Below are 27,957 nucleotides of genomic sequence, written 5' to 3' on the forward strand. Positions count from 1 at the left end.
ATATAACGTAATACGTTATAACGTCATACCATATAACGTAATACGTTATAACTTCATACCATATAACCTAATACGTTATAACGGCATACCATATAACGTAATACGTTATAACGGCATACCATATAACGTATTATATTTCTGTTAACCGACTGAACAGTTTACATTCATCTGTTTTCGAGACGCCGCGCACACACATACATCCACACGCTGATATTCACTTACAAGTATCTCTACTACACATTTAACCCAGTCCAACACAGAAAATTATACATATCTCAACAAATGTTATAAATTAATAGTTTAGACGTTATAAATTAATTACTTATATGTTATATATTAATGGCTTAAATGTTATAAATTAATAGTTTAAATATTATAAATTAATTTCTCAAGTATTGTAAATTAATGGCTTAGACGTTATAAATTACTAGTTACAATGTTGTTATTTGATATTTTTTTTATTTACCTTATATTTAAATTCTTCTTGGATGTTCACTGTCCGGAATTTCAGGCACGAAAGAGCTCGCGCGCGACTTCCGCGTTCCTTATATATCTTGACAAGGTGTCGAGATGTCAATCAAACGTTAACGATCTCTTGACATAGGAAAGGATGGGTTTTCCATTATAACAAAATCAAATTGAACAATTTTAATCGTAATTTTTAATTTTTATCGTAAATTGGCGCCTTCGACGATTTAATACGGTATCCATTTTTATCATTTTAATAGTTTCTACAAACTAAGACCGGAATTTCAGGCACGAAAGAGCTCGCGCGCGACTTCCGCGTTCCTTATATATCTTGACAAGGTGTCGAGATGTCAATCAAACGTTAACGATCTCTTGACATAGGAAAGGATGGGTTTTCCATTATAACAAAATCAAATTGAACAATTTTAATCGTAATTTTTAATTTTTATCGTAAATTGGCGCCTTCGACGATTTAATACGGTATCCATTTTTATCATTTTAATAGTTTCTACAAACTAAGACCGGAATTTCAGGCACGAAAGAGCTCGCGCGCGACTTCCGCGTTCCTTATATATCTTGACAAGGTGTCGAGATGTCAATCAAACGTTAACGATCTCTTGACATAGGAAAGGACGGGTTTTCCATTATAACAAAATCAAATTGAACAATTTTAATCGTAATTTTTAATTTTTATCGTAAATTGACGCCTTCGACGATTTAATACGGTATCCATTTTTATCATTTTAATAGTTTCTACAAACTAAGACTAAATTCACACCTCCTTGATACTAGTTTTCGACTATCAATTAGTTTGAACAAAAAGGGAAAAGAGCCTAACGGCAGTCGATGACGTTACTGTGAAATATGTTATGGTATTTAAATAATCAGCCAGATAAAATTCATATTAATCATTATATTATATTATCGATATTCGTTCATTTACTCGTGCTAATTACAAAATAAAATGTTCTCTTTTCTTGAATAACACCTACATCACCGTCTGCGATATTTAAATTTCTTATTTAATGCTTATTTAAAAGTCAGGTACCTTTTTAATTCCTCTCAAGTTAAACGAGTAAATTTACTCGTTATAGTTGTAACATAAAATGGCTATTTTCTTCAATACCACTTGCATCGCTGTACGTGATACAAATATTAATTATGTATCGTATAATATGTACCAATTGGCTGTAATCGCGGTTAGGTATTTCTTCGTTTGATCTATCAAGAGATCTATTAGGCTATTAGCGAAACACTTATTGATTCCTCAAAGATGTATCTTAACTTAAATCTTAAAGATTAACTAAATGATTATATTTGATTAGTATTCGACAGTGTCTATCATATTCAGTCATCTTCTTTTATAATTGATACTGCTCGGATCAATTATTTTATAATAAATTGCAGATTATGCCACGGTATATTATAAGATATTTGTCTATAGCTCCTTTTTTCTAATTCATTGATTTTATTAGTAGTCTCGTTGGTTTTTCCTGTGAGTATCTGCTGTACGTACATTTCCATTATGCTCAGATTTTTAACATCGTTGTACGAATATGTGCGTGTTCTAGCAGTAAACATTGGTTTCGTTAAAATGAATGTAAGTAACCTTGGAATTATAATTGTAATTGACAACGATGACGATTAAGAACGTGGTTATACTTAATCGTGTGCATGATATTATCAGAAATTGTGATTGTAATTAACAATAATTCAAACAAAATTCAAAGAATTGAAATACGATATATCACCTATTTATATGCTTCAACACCTTCTTTCTTTTTTTCTTCTACGTGGAGAAATCCTCATGGACACTCCGCTGCATTCTGGAGAATTAGTGGAGTAGTTCCAGACTCCTACTGACAAAAACTCCACGGTGGCCAACCTACACGTTTGGCAGCAGTGCCCGAGACCTCTTGGAAATTACTGCCGGTACACTCCCCGCGTCTTCTCGTTAGGCCTATCCTATGAACTAACTAACTAAATGTGGCGTTAGGGGAGACGATTGTCCTCCCCCCCCCAAAGTAGGCCTACCCAAATTTCAATTAAAAGTGAGTGTGTTAAGAAGTTATAAATACCCTGTTTCGAGGAAAGTTTTTTCTTTTTGGCGCAGAGCGCTTGTCACGCAGGAGAAGCCGCCAGTAACGAAAGGCTTAACCCGCCACGACACCCGATCGGGTCTGCGACGTGTGATTGTTTACGCCATGAGTTCTTAAGCCACGTCGCCATCTACGTAGCCACTGACAAGTCAGAATTTACCAGCCCCACCGACTTGGAGGAGGAGTTGGCACTTGGCACTACTGGGCGTGAACAGTGCAATGCAACAGTGTAACCAATGATACCACTAGCACCTTTGGGACCCAACATGCCTAGGTATCCCTAATAACAGCGGAGATTCGTGGAATTCAATATTTAACCTCGAGCATTAAAAGTTCTAACTCCATTGGATTTGACAGGGTCCAGGATTAACACAATGCAAATCAGCTGATGTGCGCTGTATAAAGCAGCCAATATGGAGTACAATGCGCATCGAACTGCCTCTGTATCCCGAATAGCAGCGGAGATTCGTTGAATTGAATATTTAGCCTGGAGCATTACAAATTCTAATTGCATTGGATTAGACAGGAAAAAGAAATGACATAGTGCAAACCGACTGAAGTGCGCTGTATAAAGCAGCCAATGTGGAGTACAACGCGCATCGAGCTGCCTATGTATCCTGAGTAGCAGCGGAGATTCGTAGAATTCAATATTTAGCCTTGAGCATTAAAAATTCTAACTGCATCGGATTTGACAGGCAAAAGAGATGACATAGTGCAAACCGACTGATGTGCGCTGTGTAAAGCAGCAAATGTGGAGTACAACGCGTATCGAATTGTCGAAATTTGTCCAATAGCAGCGGAGATTCGTAGAATTGAATATTTAGCCTTGAGCATTAAAAATTATAATTGCATCGGATTTGACAGGAAAAGAGTGAACATAGCGCAAACCAGATGATGTGCGTTGTATTTGGCATCAAACGTGGAGTATAACGCGCATCGAATTGTCTACATATCCTCAATAGAAGCGGAGATTCGTTCAATTACATATTTAATCTTCAATATTGATAGCTGTGGTTGCATTGGATTTTACTTATACTATATAACGTAATGCGTTATAGCGTTATACTATATAACGTAATACTATATTACTGAATGTACTCTATTACGTGAAGGCTGCCAACTTAATACGCGGCGCTTCGTTCCGCAGTTCGTTTACTTTCTTGACCAGCGACTTCTTCAGAACTCTCTGGTTGCGATTCCTACCGACGACTGGTTACGGGCAACTGCTGTGTTGACCCACTTGCCTCCCTTTCTATTCTTACCATATCCCCACTCTACCTGTCTTAATATCCGTCCGCGATCATGGTAACGTTCGCCTTCTGCTCAGCATGTGAAGGAACGGCAAAACGTAATATGATATAACGTAATTCAATTTAACGGAATACGTTATAATGTAATGTATTATAACGTAATACTATATCTCGTAATCGTAATGGCAGTCGCCTACCCCGTCCAAGAACTCCTCGAACGCTGTCCATTCGCTGTTGGGCGACACATATACGGCCACTACCACCATTCCTGACCATTCGACCGCTGCGTATCCGTTGCCGCGCTCCAGCGGATCCCTGTGGGCGGACGATGCCGGCGCTGATGTCCAGGTGACAGCCGTCTGTATCTCCGGCGCAGTCCGGAGCGTCCAGGACTCTGTATGGCTCGGCCACCACCGCTAGGGCAACCGTGCTCTCCAGAATGGTTTGGAAAAGCAGGTCTTGACTGTCCCAGATTGTTCTGGAGGGTGCGCACCCTTAATCTTAATCACCTAAGTTCATGGCTTCAATCGCCGCTTCCTCCGCTCCAACCTCCTTGCTCGCGGCTTTAGGAGTCAGGGATTTCCTGCGGCCATCCTTCCTTGTTACCGTTTTCTACCGCGGACCCATCGGTCGACGGTATGGTTCTGTACAAAGAGAAACTTAGAAACGAATTAATCGTCCTGCGTAATGTCTATCGTGATCGTGATGTATATGAAACTTTTCAAAGTGTCCAATTAGTCGTCATTTGAAGTTGATTTTGAGTTGATAGGGCGAGCCTATAATTCAATGTTTCCCCTTGACAAAAGAAATTGTATTTTGATGTTACTAGCGGGTCCAGCCGTTGATACATGTTAATCGACGTTACGATCGAACCGGCCGCGGGCCATCGTCCGATAGATCTGTCGCGGCACTCGACAACAAATACCGCCACTAACTAATACCGGACAACGGTAGCGCAGTGGTTAGCGCCTTAGGTTACGAACGTTCGGGACTCGGATTCGAATCCCGGCGCCCGTAGTCCGATTTTTCTTCCACGCATCTAAATTAGAAAAATATAGCAGTACCCCAGCAGCGACATCTACAGCCAGCAGCTACAATTATTACAGACAACATAGACGCCTCAGATCGAATTAAGATCTATTTGCAGATGCTTCGATGAAAAATTATCCAAATGTTTTTCAATAGCTTTTCTACCCTTCCAACATCATTTTTGCCGATTGAAAGTATAAAATCGTACACGAACGTACCATTTCTCCCTTCTTATTAAAATATTATACTATTGCATCATTAAAATGTTGAAACGTTAAAATATAAAATTTCTTTCATCGAGGCATTAAGGTACAACCTGTTATCGTTCTTTTGTTAAGATCTCTTCGATAGAAAAAATGAAGCTTCTACATCTTTTATTTCATCGACAAAATGTTGTTTTAATTGAATTGTTGAGGTTCTTTTGATCAAAATGATACCGAACATGAAAGTAATCCCGAAAAGTTCGATTAGACGCATAATTCGATTAGCTACGTTGGAGATGGACTTCCTTCGGACATGACATTCTGAGATTGAATACGCGAGGCTTCTTTTCGCTCTAACATATACAACTTCCATCGTTTGCGAATTAGTCCAAGTTGATGCAGGCACCGCTACGAGGGTGTAATTAATTTCTAATTTCAATATCGTGTTATATCTCAGTTGCTTTCTGTGTTCCTTATTGTTACGTTCGATGTATATAGAACGTATAACCCCAAATCAGGTACTTGCCGTCAATTTGTAAACAGTGATTGTTAACAAATTTTAAAATATGATGTAGAAGAAAATGTTCATCACGTTAAAAATGAAAATTGCCGGACAAAATAGAAGAAAGGCCTCGATGTAACAATATAGATAATTGCATTGTAATGACAATTCTGCCCGAGCAGTCGAGGTAAACAGGCGCGAGTAAATGTGCTCCAGTGTTAGTGCGATAAATAGTGAATTTAGGAGGTTAAAACGTTAACGAACACTGTCACATGGTAAAAGTTTCAAAATGCAACAACCAATACCGCCGCCAAACAAAAAAGGGTGACATATGTTTCATAAATCAAGCTACAAATACGTTAAGCAGAAAACAACCAATTAGCAAAGAACAGGAAAGCCTATAAAAGAAATGGAAACGTTGCAAAAGCAGGAAGAAAATAGGTACAATAACGAACTATCCTATCAAGATGAAAACTGGAAGGTAGCAACAGCTCACAAAAGGCGTAAAATAATCCTAAATACAAGCGCTATAAAAATTCCCGATACAGAAATGCACCAGTGGCTACAGGACATCCCACTCCGAAATTCTTTCAGCTCACTGATAAAAGACGAAGATACGAGTTCAGAGGAAGAAATGACAACACATATCGTTAAACCACCACCGATCTACATTCATGCTCAAATAACAGATACCCTTATTGAACTATTAAACAACACTGTCGGAAGAGAAAACTACAGTATAAAGGAATTAAAACTGGAACAAGTCAAAGTGCAAACAAATACTCCAAAAATCTTTCGAAAAGTGGCGCAAGTATTAAACATACTATACATCATACATACCAGCTCAAAACAGAAAAGAACCACAAAGTAGTAATTAGAGATCTATACCCAAGAACAAACACCAAAAATATATGCAAGGAACTAACAAAAATCGGGCACCAAGTAAGAACAATAAATAATATAACCAGATACGATACAAAACAGTCATTGTCACTGTTTCTAATAGAACTCACGTGGCGTGGAGTCTGCTTTGTGTAGAGAGTCGCCGGACGTAACAAGCAGATATATTTACGAAGGCGTTACCGAAACCAAGATTTCAATATTTACGACAAAAATTAGGTCTGAAAAATAACAATGATGTTAAAAAGTAATCGTTTGTAAAGATTTCGAGTGTTAGGGAGGGTGTTGAAGTAATACTCACTTCTAGGAAAACTACATCTTCTCTAGTATTTAGTTCTCTTAGTCCCCGATGCTATTGAGTATTGTTTAGCTCTAAATCAATTTGAAGGGCCTCTCAGTCTCATAGCCTTTTTTAGGAATATGCCATGCACAGATGGTGCAGCAGGGTATATATAGACGGGCCAGTTTTCGTAATTATATAAATACCCATAGACTCATGGCTTCGAAGCTCTGTTGTAATGTAACGCTGCCACAGTGTGGTTCTGGATTAGTATACGCTGTACTTATACTTATGCTTATATTTATACTTATACTTACAGTTACACTTATACTTAAATATATTTCTGTTACACATTCATCACGCGTTCCTCGAAGAGATAACTTCAACAAAGGTGGTTGGAAAATTCTTCAGCTTGCTCTTCGTTGCTTCTGGCTCATGTGTTGTCCGTTAATCTGATTGCTGGGATTAGTTTAATTGGCTCCTTTATTTTGTTCGTGGCTTTCCATAGGAAATAGTTGGAATTCTCGTACGCAGAAAATGAATCTATGAATTTTGAGAATTCGTTATTATTATGATCTTTTATTTTACTTTCTATTTCCTTTGCAAGTTTGTTTAGATGTTTTTTTGCTTTCACGTGCTCTATGTTTTTGTCATTTTGCTTTCGCTTACCTTTTTCCCTCTGATTTTGTCAAGAAAGTCTTGCGGAATTATTTTTGTTTGCCTGTTATTTGGTTCATAAGTAGTAGTTGCCAATGCTACTTCTATAATCTCTGTCAATGTACTGCCTGTTCGCAGTGGTGCATATACTGCTACATCTGGAAGTAATTGCCGTTAGTTAGTATCGTAACGGTGGTTGCTTGAGCGTATTACTGATGGATTTGGCTATGTTGGTGTTAAGGGTGGCGATTGGTTAGTTACTTGTGCATAACTTCGGCTACCAAAGGTGTTGGTGTTTCCATGGTTAGAGTTCTATACATATTGTATTGTTTGCTGTTGGATCTGATTCCGTAATATCTACTCGCTGTATGTTCTGCTTCGAAGCGTGTAGCAGGAGGGTGTGAGGAAAAAGCAACACCATGTTGATGATCATAGAGATCAACTTTTATCTTAGATATATGATTATTATGATTATATTATTCTTATTTTATATCTAACTAATGTCTAATAAATGTTATATAAAATAAATATTTTTTCATTATTAAAATCCTTTGTAAACTCTATAATTTTATTATAATTTAGCTTCCTCAATAAAGAATTTAATAACATTGAAAATTTTTAATCATGGGTAATATTTTAAATATGACACTATTTACGTATGTTATAGGTAATGTTAATAGTTACACAATTTTTTAATAAATTAAGAAAAAACTAAAAACAAACTTACTTTCTAATATATGCGTCAAATATAAAAGCATTAAAGATATGTGTACATATTTAATTTGAAAATTGTGGTCTTGTTAAACTTGTTTGTTGGTAATAACAATGCATGTTTAATAATGGTTCATAATTAATATTCATTTAAACAATGCTTTCTGTAATAAATGGAGCGGTCAGCGCAGAGCAAGCCTACGAATAAGATTCGGAATCTAGAACCAACCAGAGAGCAAACATCCCAGAGACTCCTCAACGGCAATAGCTACTACGGTAAGCTGGAAATCTGGATTCATTTTTACATTACCGTGTGAGAAAATTAATAAGCTCGATTAGAATCATGTCCACATCACGAAAAGACAAAATCGGAACTATTGATATCGCTTCTATAACCAGAGCTATGGATAAGTTGACTCGTGCCATACTCGAGCAAATCGAACTTCTTGCGCGACGTATAGAAGAAACGCAACGAGTAGCCGATAGTGAAAACAAAAAACGTGCAGCAGAGATAGAACTATTAGGAAAACATATCTCTAAAATAAATTTAGGACATGGCGCTACTACTGAATTAGGCTCCTTTATTACCACGGACGAATCTAATGCCAGCAATGTTCAGAGAAAACGACCACCTGTAAAACCTAACGAAACGGACGATATGGACAGTGAAGAAGGAGCAGTAAGTTGTGACAACCCCACGTACAATGCAAAAATCTGCCTAGATTTTATCCCTATACTCAATGGACAAGACGATATAGGAGTAGAAGGGTTTATTAAACGGGTAAGAGAAGCTCGAGCCGAATGTCGAGAAAAACGCATATTATTACGACTAATTCTAACGCAAAGAATCATTGGCGAAGCGGAACGCAGTATCCGCCACACCGAAATCGAGAATTACGAGGACCTGTTTGAAAGCCTCAGAAAATTTGTATCCGTGAATATTACATCTAATGGAGCTCGTGATAAGTTGCAACGCACGCGACAAAACGTTAACGAATCGGTACACAGTTATGTGAAGAGGTTCCGACACAACCTCAACGAACTGATATACGCGCTTCAACACGAAATTCGCGATCCAGTACGTCGAGCAGTCGCCATAGATCTTGAAACTGAACGAGCGACCAAAGTTTTTGTCCTAAATTTAAAACCCAAAATAGAAATACGCACATCGACTACAAGACCAAAGAATCTCCAAGAAGCACAAGATGCAGCTTTCGAGGCGGAGTTAGTCATAAGGGAAATCGAACGCAACAAAAAAATAAGAAGAATAATGAACCAACCAATTGAGAGAGCCAAAAACCGATTCCAAGGAACACCTAAACCAATGTCAAGAAACTTCCAGCAAGCTGAACGAACGCCACTTACCCAAAGAACTCAACTGAAATGTTTCAAATGCAACCAAATCGGACATGTCTCCAGTCAATGTAGAAATTTTCAAACGCCCAGCCAACATCCGCGACAACGAAGTAACTATCAACGAAACCGGATAAATATTCATAAAGCATCTACGGACGCTAGACCCCAGGATTGTGAAACATCGCTTCGTCTGGAAAACAAGGACATCCATACCTACGGGAAGGACTAACTTGGACTACGGTCATCCTCGGCGACGAATTCTTAATCCACGAAACCAGAAGGCCTTTGGAACTGGAAGCATCTACGGAAGCTAAGACATTTAAAACGATGTGGAAAGGTAAAGCATGCACTGGTAGGGACGAACAAAGTATTAAAATGACAAACCAACTACGGGAGCAAATCGCGCGACTGCGAAGAAGCATGGACCTTTTCCAACAAGCAAAAGAAGAGGGTCAACGCCTCGATAAAAAATCGAATTGCTACGAAAAACAATTGACGAAATCGAGTTAAGAAAACTGTTAAAGGAGACTATTAAAGAAGCTACTAGTCGGAGTTATCAGGGTAGTTTAGTTTCTAATAATTTGAACAAAAACTTGGAGAAAACAGACGTTACTGTAGGAAATGAAGAAATGGTTTTGAAAGAATTTTCAAAAGAATTGCAGTCTAATGTAGAAAATTCTTATGAAAAGAAAGTATCAATTGACACCGCTTCACAGGATTATATTTTCATTAAAACAGACTTAATGTTTGATGTCAATAGCTCGACAGAATACCAGAAAGAGTCTGTGAAACGAAGAAAAGAAGATATTGCAGTATTGTATAATGATTTGTCACCATCTTCGTCACAAGATACTCAAAATTTACAAGAATGGTTTGACAAAAAAAGTAAAAGTTTAGGAGAAGCAGAAAAAGATCATAACAAGAAGGATAATATTTCAATGAGAAATATTTTGGACGGCGATACAAATAAAGAAAACCAAATTGAAACGAAGGAATTAGAAGCAGTTAGTAAATCAACTGCTGAAAATGATACAAAATCAATAGACAACGTTGAACAAAATATATCATTAGAATCCATACAAAAAACAAGAGATAATGCTTACAATAATGAACATTTGCTTATAGAGGAAGACCAAATGATGACAGCGAAAAATGCGTGTGGCACTACAAAATCAAAAACTTCAGCAGATCTTATGTCGAGAAATTTAGATGCTAATACACAAGAGAAGTCTTTAGAGAATAAAGATGACAAGAATCCATCTCCATCTATGTTAGATAGTAGTAAACGGAGCAGTCGTTATAATGTTGCTACAAAGCCTGCTACTTCGCCAAAATTTGAAGAAATTGTTTATAATCAAACAAGACAGTCAGACACAAATAAAATTTTGCGAAGCGCTTTAAAGATTCACAAGAATTACCTAATAAAAGTAAGTTATCAAAAATAGGAATTGTACTTAACAAAATTGAAGATACAAAAACTATTTTACAGAATAAAAAGAATTCATTAGAAGGAGAAAAAGAAGTAGGGGAAAAGAAGAAAATGTACAGACAGAAATTATTTCAAAAAATATATCAGATGATAAATGTGATTTGCTTTAGAAAAAAAAAAATTATCCACAAACTACATTAGGAATTTATCTATTTTAGTGAGGAGAAAGAGAAAGGATAGAGGAGTTGATCAATAGACTGTGGATTTTGAAGCGTTTATCAAAATATTACAATTTTAATAAAATATTCAATGTAAAGTCTTTGTTATAATATTCAGATAGATAGATGAAAAAAAACACGCACGCGTGAAAAGAGTTCAATCTTTTGGAATACAAATTGAAGAACTAACAATAAAATTAGAAGGAATAACATAAGTCACAAATATGAAGTTGACCTGCTGGAACAACAAAAAGAAGGCCAAACTTAATTCATGTGTTAGTAATTCAATGGAGGAACGTGATAAGCTGGAGCTAAAGATGCAAAAGAGATAAAATGTAGTTCTTGAACCACAAGGACAAATAATCTGTCCTTCAATGTGAACTAGACGAACTAAAGGGTGAATATGAAAAAGTGGGTGATTTTGGATATAAATATGAAGAAGAAACTAATAAATTGAAACTGGATTTTGAAAAAGAAGAAAAATGATCCTTGTCAATGAAAATAAATTTGAAATATTGCGTAGGGTAGAAATTGAAGGTAAAGTAAAAGATATGAACGAACAAAATAATTTTCTTAGAAAAGAGCTGGAAAGCGTCCAAAAACTTTCCAAAGATGTTAATAATCGCTTACTCGAGGCGAACCAAGAATTAAAAGATTCACATAGAAAACACACTCTTATTTGAAAATGGAAAAAAAAGAAAAAAAAACATCAGGAAGAATTAGGTGATATAATAAAACTTCATGATGAAGGAAAATATAAACTGATACAGCATTGGTGTTCTGTAGAATGTCAAACTGCCATAAAGGGTTACATTGATGGAAAAGTGTAGTAAATATTTAAATAACAATCCATGACTTCTTAAGTAATTGTAACAATCTTGATGTTTTACTATGGAACAACTAGATGAAGTGCACAGTCACATTAATAAAGTAGAATCATCGATAGTGTTACTAATGCTCAGTGTCAAACATTAATTAAAACACTTGGTGAAACTTTTGATGATAAAGCCCAAACATTGCATGTCACGGATACAGACACAGATTTGTCTAAACTAGTTGATAGTAGTTCAGAAGTAATGGTACTGACTGTAGAAACTACTATATATTAATGATATGAATGAAAGTACAGAAGAAAATATTGTTTTAACTGTACATGAAAAGGATGCTGTTGTAAATTACAATGAAGAAAAAAAAATGCTTCTGCAGAACAAAAAGGAATGAAGAACGCTGAAATTGTAAATGAAGAATTTAATTCGATAGGTTAAGCACGAGAAAGTGATGGAACAATTATAGAAGTAATTTCAACAGAAATTGTGGCTCGAGAAGTTTCTGAAAATTGTAGCCAGAAATACAATTATGACATATTAAATCATACAAAGACAAGAAACGATTCTATAACTCCTATTACCTCAGGAGTAATTAGTGATCTAGAAACTGCAGATGACATTGATATTAAAGAAAAGAATAACAAGAAACAACAAATGGAAATGGCAAGATTGATCTTTTAATAGTTCACATAAAATTAATGTAGAAAAGAAAATTATTCATAATAAAATTGTCGTACTTATACATGTTGCTAATACAGAAGGAAGGAATAAATCTATAAATGAAGCAGATAAAGTGCGCATAACTAACAAAAGAAGTGTCATTCAGGATATCTTTGATGATTGGGGCATTGAAAATGCAGAAGATGACAGTCAGTCGGTATCTAAAGCTCCAGATACTGTGGAAATTGAATTGAAAAGTTTACTAAATGACACAAAAACACGAACTATAGAGGAAAGCACAGTTGTACTGGTTGAAGAAGAAATTACATGCATGGAAAAAGAACCAGTTGTAGATGCTGAAAAGGCTTTAGAAGTTGCTAAACAAAACAAAGAAATGCAAGTATCAAAGGAACAACTGGATAACAATCAAACTATAAAGAAACAACAAGATAGTATAAAACCATTACTCAAAGACCACTAACTCATTCTATATCACAGGCTGTTAGAAAGTCTACAAAAGTTTCAACACGTGATACTGCGGCATTTCGTCAAACTTAGCAAATTATTCCTATTAATTGTAGTCGAAATTTAACCAGCCAACAACCTTCACAGGTTGAAATAGCAAAAGCATATACCACGACGAAGAAGAACAAGTACAAGTCGAGCCAGTCAGAGTCCAATTCCATCGCTCCATACTGAGGAAACATTAAGATTTTGGAGGACCAAAATCAATCTAAAGAGGGGGGTATGTGACATCAATCACATCTCAACCTACATCAGTGATAATACATCGACGGTCGACTTTCGAACACTTTTGGACACATCACCACCTTATCATCATAGCATACACCAAGGCTGTGAAGCACCAAAGTCCACATCAGAGATAGGATATGGACCCCTGACCTTCGGACACTTTTCTACATCATAACCTACACCTATCCTCTCAACATCCTAAAACCAAAACGTATATAAACCGAGACTTCACCCAGCTCGGGCAGTTCTTGTTCCTCTTCTAGTTGCTGTACTCATACAACCCCTATTCTCCGGTTCGGTGTTATTTTGTAAGTGTTTATAATAAAGTTTTATAAAGGAAAATAAGTAGTTGGGTTACGACTCAGCCTTCTTACTACCACCCAAGTACCAACTTTACGTGACAGGAGCCGCCTCGGACCTAAGACTGATAATATAGGACTTGGGTTAAGTAGTAGAAAGGTAGTCGCGATACACTGTGTGGTTTTTAATAGTTCTTACACACGGTGTGTACGCGAACCTTTCCCACCAAACTAGATTAAGAGTGGGGCCGCTCCACTGGGATACGTCGCAAGAGAGGGTAGGAGATCCGACCGGCCTTGGGTACAGTGTCCGGCCGTGGGAGGGAGGAATCCGTCTTCCATGTTTCCTTTAATATTTGCCTTTAGAAAGTCCAATTCGTTTCACGATTATACAAATTACTAAAAAAATGTCTATATTAGTAATTTATTTATTTTGCATTAATCGTGACATGTTAGTTGCATTATGTTATATGTAAACTACCACAGAGGAAAAATGATAATCTTTCAGTTATCAGTTTTCTGATTTTAATGTCATTTTATGAGTACTTTAACACGAGGTACTTGTAAATGAAAACAACCAATTAGCCTAAAAACATAAGCCTGTTACCAAAACTCTTATTAAATTGAACAAGCTTTTCAAAAATCGAACGTGTATATTAACGCGAACTTATTATTTGACTGATTTGACTGACATCCGAAATTGGTGAGATCATATGAAATTTTGCTTTTCGCGGTTCGGTGTATAAGAACGCGTCACCGATTGCTCAACTTTCGATATAAAAAGCGGATCAAGTCTACCGGATTATCCTACAGAAACGCATTAATTCGTAAGAGTTAGTCATCATCTGGATAATAATTATCTGAAGAAACTTTCAACGTGAAAATATAAAATTTTCATTGATTACATATTGCGTTCGCCATAATTGAAAAAATGGTAAACCTTCGATCTCATCTTTCTAATACACATTTTCTTTACCTCGTGATAAATAAATTCTTGGAAATTTAGGAAAATTTTCAGTGATCATTTTAAGGAATTTGACAAATTTCCAACGAGACTATGTGACACCGTTAGGTAAAAGTGACTCAAATGTAGTAGCGATATTAAACGAGAAATCTATAAAGGTGTCATTAGAAATTCTAAGAATGTCTCTGCATCTTTATCTTAGGTATTACGCCAATAGTTTTCATTACCGTGAAGTAATATTTATCATGCATATTTTGTACGTAAAACGAATCGTTGGAATATTCCCGAAGCTAACGAAGCATTTCCCAAAAGTTAAACCGAAGAAATTAACGCGAATAGTTAAGTGAAATTTTTCCATTAACTTGCTGACCAACCGGCAAATAAAAAATCATAAAAATTGTTTCAATGTGTTGAGGTCACGCATAACTTATTTTTTCATTGACGATTACCAAACAGGTAAAATTTCGAAATTGTACGAAGGCCACGTGACCAGATCGTATTGGAATTTGAAGTGCATGGAAAAAGACAACTCGAAGTACAAACCTTGAGCTGTACTACTCGAAGTACAAACGTGAACTAATGGATGCAGAAAAGCAATTAACGCCAAACATCCGAACAGCATCTTGGAGCCCGTCATTGTTCTGAAATAAAAGAAGTGACGAATTAAAAAGACGCAGGACTAATAATAATAACGGAAACTTAGTTCGTATTATAAATTGAATTTACATCAGAAAAGAAGCACGATCAAGCGAAACAGATCGTAGAAATGACAAATATCATCGATATACGTTTCAGTGTAATTTCACTTTTGAAAATTATTTAGTTTAATACGATCGTATTCATCGCTCTGAAACTTTCATTGTGCAGCAATTTGTGCTGCGTCTTTTTAATTTCTCTATCTTTCTGTGTTTTCGGAAAAATTACTTGAAAGATTAAGAATTGCTTGCCTTATTTTATTTTCGATTAGTTAGGATTTGATTATTCTAGGTAAGGTTTATTATTTATAACAGGTTTTATCACTTGTTTATTATTTAGGAGTTTGTTATTTTAGGATTAGTACCTTTTAGGATTTCTTATCCTTCGAGTTTCTGTTTCAGATATCTAGGTCTATTTCAAGATGTTTTATTACATTAGGATTATTTATTCGATTAAGATAATTTGAGAGTTTCACAATGTACAAAGAAATAATCGCGTGAAATTTAGATTTATGCTTTAAACGTATTAAACACGCGGTAATTTCAATGTCTATAGCCTCGAACGTGTTCTGATTAGTTGTGTCATTGTCTGTGACATTGAAATCACAAAAATCCATTGCAAGTGTGCTGTCATGCAATGTGGATGTAATTGGGTTTTTTGGGTATTTCCTGTATCATCTGATTTGTACAGTACTATTTTAACGCAAGGACAGGAAAATTATTATATATTTCCCGTCCATTATTTGAATCGTTGTGAAGTGTAACGAATTATATTCGATTCGAGGAGATGTTAATGAATTACCCATTTCATATGTAATTACATGGAAATAAAAATCATTGCAAAAATAATTGATCTAATGACAACGGAATTTCCAATATTTGTTTGTTTCGTCACGTCTTTTTCATAATATATCTTTTATAGGTACGTGATTTATTAATCGTTCGAATGGAAATAATTATTCGTATAATATTCAAATGATTCTAGCCATAAAATAAATTAGAACGATACCTGTAATGCAATCTGCGTATGACGTCAACCTCGATCTATGCTTATACAAGAAATTTTATCAATCAATGACTAGATATACAATAATCAAATATTATAAAATTTCCTGAAAACCTTTAGGTGTTAATATTAAGGTGTTAATATCTTTAATATTTGCAAGTTATTGTTTAGCGCTAATTAGTTAGAATGTAACAAGTGGTGTACCAGAATTGAGATAATTAAGCCACACGAACAATCTTATTTAGATCTTTTTAATTTTTTAATTCTCTTTTACTCCAATACTTCGTAAAATTAATCTTCGTTAGCTACTACACTTCATAGAATGACAAGAGATAATTTTTCTTATATAACGTTTCATTCATAAAATCTATCATTAAAGTATATCTTCATAAAAATATCATTCCATACTAACGGTATATTTGGTGTCATACGAGATAAAAGTTACCAGTGATGACATATGTAACTTTATAAAGATATCTCGTTTTATTATATATTAAAAGAATGTACTCATTGCTGCTATATTTCAGATGAAAAAAAGGAGGCAATGATTTTACAGTAAAATCGTTCGTTTACAACTGATTCATTTACATTTCATGATAATACTGTGCATTCTGAATATGCTATGATTTGGTTTAAAATAATAAATAGTCCATTCTTGCATACTATTGCTCCAGCTTTACTTGTATTTTCGATATTGGTATAAATAGAAAGACAATTAATGTCGTTCGAGTCTATTTTCGGATCATTTATATTACGTTTAATCCATATAGTTATTATATGAGACATAGTATCGTAAAATTTGGAAGAATAAAACGTTCGTACAGGAAGTACATTTTATAAGAACTCCAACAAATCTGCGTGTGCACCTAAAATACAAACTGATAGTGATTGTTCATAAGTTTATGTACATTATCTAATGTCAATCGAAGGTATCAATTCTTTTTCTCCATAAGAGTACTTTTTCATTTATATGTGTTCAAAAATACATGTGTTCAACCGTGAAGCATATGTCACCTACAACGAAAAAGAGTTTTCCTATACTTAATATTTCCTTTATATACCTATGAAAGTCTATTCTTCGCGTAGTATGAAATTATGAATAAATCTGGAATATTGTTCAATCTGAAAAGAAAAATAACTTATTGACATCATTCATTGATACGAGATTCAGAATGTTTGTTTTGTCTTGCAGAGAAAGAAGGCAGCCCTTTCTTTTAATGTGAAATAGAAAGCGAAAATTTGAAAACAGATTTTTTGGAAATTTACTTGCAAATATCGTTTTCAATATCGTGATTTTCTTCCCAATGGTACTGTACTTTCAAATTTTCCAGTATCCCTCTAAAAACAAAAAGTCGAACCTCGTTATTATTAACATAGGCATTACAAGGAAGAGAAGTATTAGAAAGCAGCTCCTTTTTATTATGGATTTCTTTATAATCATGTAAATAAGAAATTCCGGAAATTTTTTCCTCAAAAATTTAATTCTTGTGTTTTGATTGATAATTATTACACTGCATACTAACTTTTCGCATACTGTTCGCGTCTAACAATTTCCTAATAATAACTACTTCAAAATTACATATGTCCTTGCACGAATTCAAAAGTACGTATGATACAATTACAATTGATTCTAAAATAATAATTATTTAAAGATATTAAGATACTAATTAAACGTTTCACTATATTTCAAAATCTGGAACAACAAATTTTTATTTATAAAAAATGAAACTATGGTTATATATTCTTTGTCATGATGCTATTTCTTATTACCATGTCGACATTTTTTAAAATTCATTTTGTTATCTCTACGCAATATGAAAATTCATATACTGCTTAATATTTTTTACATATTATCCATCCACCGCATGATATCTCCTGAAAAATCAAAATATTAATGTTATATTATTACAATGCTTCTTAAATTTCAATTTTTGACAAATTTGAAATCCAATATATTTTGCACAATTATTATTTATCAAAAAATTCTAAGTTAGTAACTTTCTTTTCAAATGGCAAATAACATATACTTTGACTTACTTGTAACTTTTTGCTCCTAATCATCATTTCCTCTTATAGAACATCATTATTGTTCTTATAATTACTACCAGTGTCATAGATATTGTAGTGGCTACAACTGAATTAATAGAAAATGATAAATAACTGTGTATAACACTAACACATAACTGTGTATAACAATGACACATAACTTTTACTTACATATCAGTCGATAAGGGATTACTGTGATATCCTGTTGATGTTTCTTAAGGCACTTGATTAGGTGCGATACGGTATCATTCCTTATGGTATACTGTAGATAAGTATTTTAGAAAATGACAAGAATAAATCTAAATTATTCAGAGGTTCCAGTTTCGGCTTAGACATAAATACAGGACCATTTGCAAAGAAGAAAGGGTGCGTTTCTACAGCCTCGTTATAGTAACCATAAATACCAATCTCTGAATTACTGGTTACTAAACATAAATATCCTATAAAATTTAATATATTTCTTTAATTTTTAATACATACATGAGTTAGTAGTTCTAAATTATGAATCATCCTACCTGTGATATTACACTTTTCCTTATAATATCATCACTCAAATGAACAACATTAAGATCATGTAAACCATGTCATCCTATCTTACTGTGAAGATACTTAGTTATGTTATCTAACATTATAAAAATATCATCAAATTCAAGTCCTTTTATTCACATCACATGGCCACTACGATCTGGTTCTTTGTTATATAATGTTCTAAAATTTGTCGTACATATAGGATGTACAAACCGTGATATCAAGGTATCAGTTCTTCCTTCCCAAGGGACAGTTTCATTAAAATTCTGATAGAATTAAAAATTAATTATTAATATTCTAACAATCATATATGTTAAATACATTATAGTCAACGATATATACCTGAGCGAATGTAGGGGTGATTCCTTGATAATTATAAATGTCATCAGCCCACATTATTGTGCCACTTCTTTGTACTCCAGCCTCTAGATTAACAGCCTAAACAAACATACAAAATTTTATAGATGCTGTACAAAATATAGTATATATGCGCAATATTGAAGCGTTCAAGGGGATATAAAGGTAATGTACATCACATACACGTGTACTCTCATGCAACAAAATACAATTAGATTTAATAGTATAAGCTCTTTTATTCATTATAATAGATTGGAAATTTAAGTGTCTTACGAGGGTGAGTAAAAAGTTACCCGCTCTGTCGGTGTAGAATTTATTTTAAGCAATTATCAAAAAAGACATACATCATTTTTTGACATAATCACTCAATTTCTGTATACACTTTGTCCATTTGCTGAAGGACCTTCGTATTTTCTCATTAAAAAATGTTTTGCCTCCGACCACAAGAAACGAATCACAGCATCCTGCACTGTTTTCCTGCAAATCGCCATTGCAAAGCGCCATTACTCGCGCAACGGTCACAAACGAATTGACGTAACACGATGAAACCTACGCAGCAGCACTGAACAGATATTGACGTCATACGAAGAGTGCAGATGGATCAATATGGTCGACAGAAGTTTTAAGTATCTGGAGTGCGGATAAATTTTTACCGAGAGTCGTATAGGAATCTATAATCTGTAAGTACACCTTTGGCTGAATGGAAATTTCACTTACATATAGTCAAAAATGCAGAAACAGTGTATTGAATTGGAAAGTGATAAAAAATAAGTGAAGTTTCGAGGTTGCATGTGATTGCATGAGTACACAGGACGTTTTTAGCGAATAAAAAATAATTTTGAAAGACACGAGACTTATCTTGTATTTTATGCACTCTCTGTGTCCGAATTTCCAGAAGCTCTCTATCTTATGAAGTGTTTTAGATTAGCCGGAAAATTTTGTATGTACATACAAGAAGTATACGATCTAAGTGGAATATTCCATTATTCTCTTGATACAACAGAAACGAAATTTACAGAACTTCTCAGAAAGTTGGTTTATTATTACCAAATTAATAGAATTAATATACGTTTATCATCTTTACATACCTAAGTCGTGGAGGTTTATCGTGCGTAAAAAATTAGTGTCGTTTCAAAGTTACATTTCGTACACTTTAAGCCTATAATTTGTAACGTACAAAACAATGTAAATTTGAGCTGTTTCTTATCTCCACAATAAGAAAATCCAACTTCACGTTTTTTGCACAATGATATTTATGGAACAGTAATATCATATTATTGCATCGCTTGGAGAATGAAGTCAAGGTACGATGTGACCCTAGTGTAAACGCTGGGATACCCAGCTGCGCCGCACTTATAAGCATAAGACACAATACCTATTTAATACGAGGTTAATTCATGTTGTATCAGCAGTGGTCCGCCGCGGTCAGCCTGAACGGATCGTTAAATTTTTAATCAAAGATACTGAAATATATCAATCGAATTGTATTGAAATTATACTTATATACAGTAATAATCTTCTATTGATTTGTGTATTGAAATACTCCAATTTATAATGTACATGTTATATGTATTTTGAGCAAAACTAAGATTAGAAGGAAATTAGATTAAATACCATAATGAGGTGTGAGAAGTGGGCAAAACTATTGAATTGTGTTTATCTATTATTTCTAATGTTTAAGACGTCGATTTGATGTTAATTCGAATTGACGTGTCTTCAGATACCGTATAGTTTGTAGTAACTCTGTAACTTAATTACCGTACAAGAATGCTCTCTACCTTGAGCATGTTCGGCGCATATTATACCATCAGTGATATCAGGTGCATTAGGAAATTTGGAATAAGCTATTTTGCATTCGGCGTTCTTAATCACTGGCATTTGTACTTCCATTAATGCATTACGTCGTGGTCGTCCTACGAAGAAAATAAGAAAGATATTTAAGACTGGAACTGTTTAATTTTATTATAAAATTGATATCACTTACTATATCTTAACGCTCCCCATCCAGCAACAAGGGGGTTATAGCCGACGAAGTTGCTCTTTCGTAGGGGCTCTTTCGTAGGGGCTCTTTCGTACAAATGGGATATACGTACCCTGAAAAATAAAAAAATAAATGAAAATGCAGGAAACGAATGACCAAAAGTATGAGAAAGAATTGTACACGCTTTATGACACAATATATGTGTACAATAAGAAATTTCAGGATATGATACTTCAGTAATACTCAATAGCATATATATATTTGAGGACTTACTCGAAAATGGCACCTCCTCCACCAATCTAAGAATGGCAATATTATGATTGTGTATGTTTTCTATTCCATTCACATGTGCACAATGTGCTGCGGTCAAAACATGCCTAGCCGTTATCAGGGAACCTCCGTACTTCCATAGTGGTTTGTCTGGGTTTCGGGGATTACGAAAACTTAATGCAGCGATCCATGGCCAAGCGCCTAAAATGCAATAGTCATAGTTGTGAATATACATAATTTTTTCTCACATAATGAGTAACAACGATTATTACCTATTCGATATTCGATCATACAGCAGACGATAAGTACATACGTACAAATACTCTGAAATAGAGATTTGATAAAGACAGAAATTAAATTTTTATTCCAGTGGAATATAAATTATTAAATAATTCTATATAATTTCTATTTGAACTATACTGAACTATAAAGTTCAAACGTGTAATTTCTGCCCTAACAGTTTTTGATCTCTATCCATATTATTACTCCTATATCAATTTTTTATTTCAAGCAAAAAGATACTCTTCCTAACATGAAGTAAAAGAAAGAAATAATTCAAGTCAATAAGTAAAGTTACTACCGATAAAATCATAGCATTATTATTTAGTCTAATTGAAATGTACATTGATGTGCTGTTTAATGCCTTTAAAGTTCATTCTTTGCAGTAAATGGCTTATTATTAATCGGAAAGAAAGACATAAAACGTGCCTTCTTGATTGTCCGGTGTGGTACGTACATTCTGGATCAAACAATTTTAAAACATTTATACAGTTCAAAGATGCGTAAGAAAGCGACACCGATTACTCAACTTTCGAAGTAAAAAGCCGATCAAGTCCACCGGATTGCCCTACAGACACGTATTAATCCGTAAGAGTTAGTCATCATGTTGATAATAATTATCTAAAGAAACTCGCGTGAAAATATAAAATTTTAATTGATTAGATATTGTGTTAGCCATACTTAAGAAAGAAAATGAAAATGAATGAATTGAAAGAAAAGGACTACCTTCAACCTCATTTTTTAAATAAACACTTTGTCAGTTTTGCGGTAAATAAATTCTTAGGAATTCAGGACAGTTTTTAGTGAATCATTTTGTTTCGACCGTTCGCGGAGAGACGCGATCGCGAGATAGCACGTCAACGAGAGTTGTAAGTTTCCGTTACGATTAAATAATCGACGCCACGAACTGATCGATCCCCTTATTTCGATTATGATAATAAGGGTAGTTCAATGAAATTCCACAGAATTAACACAAATAAATTAATGTTTATTTCAACAACTTATTAACTAGAAAGATATAAATGGAACAAAAAAAAATGTAACTGCGTTTTGGTTGATAAGTAATGCGCGACATACCACATGTGTTGACGGTTCGACTTCTCGAAAAGTTCTGAACGCCTTTCGATTTTTTCGTTTTTTCTGGAAGGCGACCCCCACTACGTTCGGATCACGCCACATTCTTTTACGCGAGGTAAAATACGGGCCACGAGTCGACGTTTCTGGAAGTCGCCCTGCTTAATGAACCATGCGCTTGCCACTACAATGTTTGTTTGCCGGGCAGACGCGACGATCCGTCTGCGACATTATAGTGCCGCGATCGATAGTTAAGAATATGACCTATGGTAAGCCGCATGGCGTAACATTCTCCCCCCGTTGAGAGGGTACCGATCAAACTAGCGAGGTGTGGTTGAAGTTCCCATCTTATTTCGTCTCGGTGGCTAGTTGTTCGGGTTTCTCGAGATCGGGTTGAATTGGCAGTGGGACAAGCCTTTTGACGCCCCGATCCAAAATGCTCTTTGCCGTCTGAACTGTAGCTGTCCGGATGACACCATCGGCGCCTGGATGAACCTTGATAACTCGGCCCAGAGGCCAATGCATGGAGGGAACGTTGTCCTCTCTGAGGATGAAGATTGTGCCCTTTTGGATGCTGTGTCCACCCTTGCTCCATTTATTGCGGTTGGTTAGCTCGTTCAAATACTCCTTATGCCAGCGGTTCCAAAAATGTTGTTTAAGCTGTTGGATATGCTGCCATTTGGAGAGTCGGTTCGATGGAATGTCTCTGAAATCTCGATCACGTAAGCACATTAATGAATCGCCAATGAGGAAATGTCCGGGAGTGAGGGCTAGGAGATCATTTGGATCGGTGGAGATAGGAGTTAGCGGGCGGGAATTGAGGACTGCTTCTATTTCTATGATAAGAGTATTACGGTGTTAAGCTCATATGTTTCTGTTTCTCCACTCGCGCTGCGCCATAATATCCTTTGATATTTCCGATCCTCTGGTCGTACGAGGAATTGCCGATACATTTTCTCGATGTCGCCAGTGAGTACGTACTGATGAGCGCGGAATCTAATTAATATACAAAATAAATCTTCCTGTAACTTGGGTCCTGTGTAAAGTGTATCGTTTAGGGAGGTTCCGGCAGTGCTTGGTGCCGATCCGTCGAAAACTACACGGAGTTTGGTGGTTTGACTCGATGCTTTGGTCACGCCATGATGGGGTAAATAGTATCCGTTGTCGTCGGAGTGGTTGACATTGACCTTCGTCATGTGTCCCAATGCCAGGTATTCCTGTATTATTCTGATTCGAAGCGTTTGTCGTGCTGGAATCGGCGATTGAGTGAGGCGAGTCGTTTAATTGCCAGCGTTTTAGAGGATCCGAGTGACTGAAGCTGATCATTGAAATGTAGAGCGACGATGTATCGTCCTTCGCTGGTGCGTCGGGTGTGGGCTTGGAAGTGTTCTTCGCATCATCGATCTGCCCTCTGAGATATGTTTAATTGATGGTCCTTCATCGATTTCCCAAAACCGCGAGGGGTCTGCTTGTAAAGTCGTCGTGGATGTGTGAAATATGTTTGTCGCGGTTTGGGAAGTTGGACTCCCCAACTATAATTATTTTACTACAGAATCCTCAAAAACATGATGTATGTATATATATCCTGAAATATTATCAGTCTGTTGTCAAGTTATAGAACATTATGGAAATTGCCAGTTAAAGTCATAAAAAACAAAAAATAGGGAAGTTCGTTAAAATATGTGATTTTCCAATCAAGATATAGAATTTATTCGAGTAATATAGATTACGGTAGAGATGGTGACGGTAACAATGAGTGGACTGATTCTTCGTGCGAAAACAAATTGGAAGCGCAGAGCGATGTATTGTTTCAGCGAATATCGATTTTAAAGCACGGTTTTAAAGTACGTGTGCGTTTGACTAGGTGTGTTAATTAATATTGCTGTCTGATTTTCGATATGTAAATACAATATCTACATATCTTTAAACTTATGATAATTGAACTAACAATTTTTTTAAATTTAAATTAAACTTATGATAATTGAACAAACAATTTTTTTAAATTTATATTAATATTTATCCTTTTAAACGCAACAATTTTTTTTAATAATAACTTCACTCGTAAGTCAGCTGCGCACATATTTGATCGTTCTTTAAAGCTTGAATCTCTGCGAAGAGAAAAAATCTTTCAACCAACAAGAACTGGTTCTACGTTTTCTATCCATTTCCTTCCAGATAAATCTCTCTATCTAAAATCCTTATTTCCGTATTTCCTTGAAAAGGTTAAAGTCGTTTTGTATAAAATCCAATGTAGAGAAGAAGGAAGATCCGCAAAAGATTCTTTCAGCTTTGCCTATGTTTGAGCTCGAATCAAAGCAATCCTATTCCCAATAGGGTGACTATGCGTTTAACTTCTCATAGAATCTCTCTGATTCCGTGTGATACCTTCGGTGTTTTTGAAGTATGTAATTGATGTCGTAACGTCAACGCTTTGCAGTGCGAATTCAATTTTGAGTTGCAATTTCCCTGTTTGCGTGGCAAAAGCATAAAATCGATAGCGCACGTTTCGATAAACACGTTTTCTTTGCTGATGGCGCACTGTAAATATAAATATTTGAATAAATATCGCGAATTTCATGTTGCTAAAAGATTTATACTATTTATTCGTAAATAACTGTTGGATATGTTTAAGTTGAAACCACTGCATTAGGTTTTTTTTCTTGTTTAAAATTATTTGTATTGGTAAATTGAATGAAAGTTCTAACATGTAATTTGTTCTTCTTTTATAAATAGTTTACAGAGAATAAAGCGTGGGTAACTCAAGACTGTCGCGATCATGACACTATACATACCTATGTATAGCACGTATACTAAGCTAACTGAAATAGCAAGTCAGAGAAATGGAAACTTAGGAAAATCTAAAGGAAGATAAAACGTTCGAGCCTTGACAGGAATATGAGATGCTAAGTAATCTTCCTAAGTAATCTCCTCCAGCTTTTTCTATTTTGATCAATAATTATTAGTACATGTTAGGAAAACAAATAGAATTTTTGTTCTCAAGCGAGGTATAATTTAAATTTTGTATGTACACAAAAATGTTAAATATCTGTAATAAACATGGTACAATCAATTTTTTTACATAAAATTATATTGTATAGGCTATTGTTATTTAAACATTTTAAATTGGATGAAGGAAAAAAATGACGCAAATAAAACGTAGAACATTTTAATTAAAAAGACTAATATAGAGATTTATCTACTTAACTGTGATTAAATCATCTCCACTTAACGCTCTACCTCTTCTATTAATTATGCTTCGTTAAACTATGATTACAGAGGATGGGTTTTTTGATAAAATGACATTTTGACAAATATATATAGATCGATATATATAGATATAGATAGACAAATATATAGATTCTTACAACAGTAGTTATGAATGAACAGTAGTTATTGTATCAATTCCGTTCTTCAGAAGCTTCATTTGTGAAAAGACAATTCGCCAGAATATGGATTCACTGTAGTTATAGCTATAGGATTTCAATCTAGTTGACACACTTGCTTTACGTAGAGAATATCTGTCTCTTGTTCTACCTTATCGCGATTCTCTCCTCATCTTATACGCTTTGTCGAACAAAGTAATATTGGCATATATCTCGGCTCTGGTTACAATCATTAGTTTCCGCCTAAGCGGTTAGAATCACATAGCTCGCGCTCTACTCTCGTTTATTCAACATTCAGGCCATATGGTCGCATGCGACGAGTTTTATGTTAATTACGACCGATTACAATACCTTTCTTTCGTTTACAAGGAACGACGAGACTGGCAGTTGCGTGATTTGCAATGCAAAAGCCGCGATATCTGCACGATAACCTAACCTCAACCGATTTTGTTGTACTATTCTTATGTGGACTTCGTTTGTACCACTTTCGTAACAAAAATAGAATACGTAGAACACAGCATTCCGTTATGCGATATTGTCGATTCCTAACATCCGAAAAATCAGAGATAATTTTTTCCCTACAGTTGTACATTTGTGTGAAAAATTACGAACGTAAAGTTGTTTGGTGCATGCACAGTCCTCCCCTCCCCTGCATTTGCGTGGACATGCTAGAAAGATTCACTTTTCCACGGTGAAACTGTATGTATTATAATTTCATTTTTACAAAGGTCGAACATCCTACTATGCATAAATTTAATATTAATATAAGCAGGTTTCGTGTTAAGTATTACATCTGACGTATAAGCACACGTGTGTACGAGCCTTGGTTTTAAATGTCTTATAGTAGACACCGAAAAGATTATTCAGTTGGATATCTGACTCAACATCAATATTTTACTAGGAGATAACATGTTAAGAACACGTTGGTGGATGGCATGGGAGATGATGAATGAAGACATACTTCTGTGAGATACGTAAAATAGTAGTCAGAACGTATTTTGGCGCTTGGGGACAGCAACAGCTTTTTTTTTTTGTTTTTATTTATTTGTTGAAATTACAATCAATTCTCGCGTTCAGAATTTTCAGTAATTTTTCTGGCGTGGCGCAGTGACATGGCTGTTTATTTACAATAAGTTAATACTTATTATAGATAGGTATAATTTATAAGTATTATAAGTAAGTGCATATGCTTAATTTGGATAATTAAATGAATCTAACGTTTAGGTCTAGCGGGTAGTGCCTCTTCAGCCTGCGAATCTGGTCCGTCGTATCGAGTAGTCCAGTGATTGGGGGGTTTCGGTGTTTCTTGACTCTTTTGCTATATCTGTCGCTATATTTTGCTATTTCCTCTTTGACTGTAGGTATCTTGAGGTCGCGATGGATGGTTTCGTTGGTAACATACCAAGGTGCGTCTATTAAGGCTCTTAGCGCTTTCGATTGGAATCGTTGTAGTATTTCGATGTTGGAGTTACTTGGACAGCAACAGCTGGTGATACTGTCATACACCTCCATTTATAAACTTTCGAAAATCGATGTGACCTTCAAACTTTAGTGTATTCTGTTTCACTGCACAAAATGTTTCCGAGACGTAAGTTTATTGTTACAATAAACTTGACTAGTGGCTCTGAAATACTATCCTTGAAAAAACAATGGGGAAATTGGAGCAAAAAAAAAGAAGGAAATAAACAAAGACCTTGTTGGTTCGTAAAAATAAAATATGCTACAGGAAAAAC

The 27,957-nt window shown here is 35.1% G+C and overlaps 1 long non-coding RNA gene and 1 pseudogene across 1 annotated transcript; one reads left to right on the top strand and one right to left on the bottom strand.

Moving 5' to 3' along the window:
* Positions 1–1,874: 1,874 nt before the first annotated feature.
* LOC117214921 lies at positions 1,875–7,265 on the bottom strand. Its single transcript, XR_004488967.1, has 6 exons — positions 7,049–7,265; positions 6,753–6,977; positions 6,565–6,672; positions 4,015–4,461; positions 2,220–2,847; positions 1,875–2,035 (listed from the first exon to the last, which is right to left on the bottom strand). It is a non-coding gene; the product is annotated as an uncharacterized LOC117214921 (long non-coding RNA).
* A 1,172-nt stretch (positions 7,266–8,437) lies between these two features.
* Positions 8,438–10,580, top strand: LOC117214920 (annotated as a pseudogene).
* Positions 10,581–27,957: the final 17,377 nt, after the last annotated feature.

This window comes from Bombus bifarius, unplaced genomic scaffold (genome assembly GCF_011952205.1).
Source record: "Bombus bifarius isolate JDL3187 unplaced genomic scaffold, Bbif_JDL3187 scf7180000009272_frag, whole genome shotgun sequence".
In the NCBI taxonomy this organism is placed as follows: domain Eukaryota; kingdom Metazoa; phylum Arthropoda; class Insecta; order Hymenoptera; family Apidae; genus Bombus; species Bombus bifarius.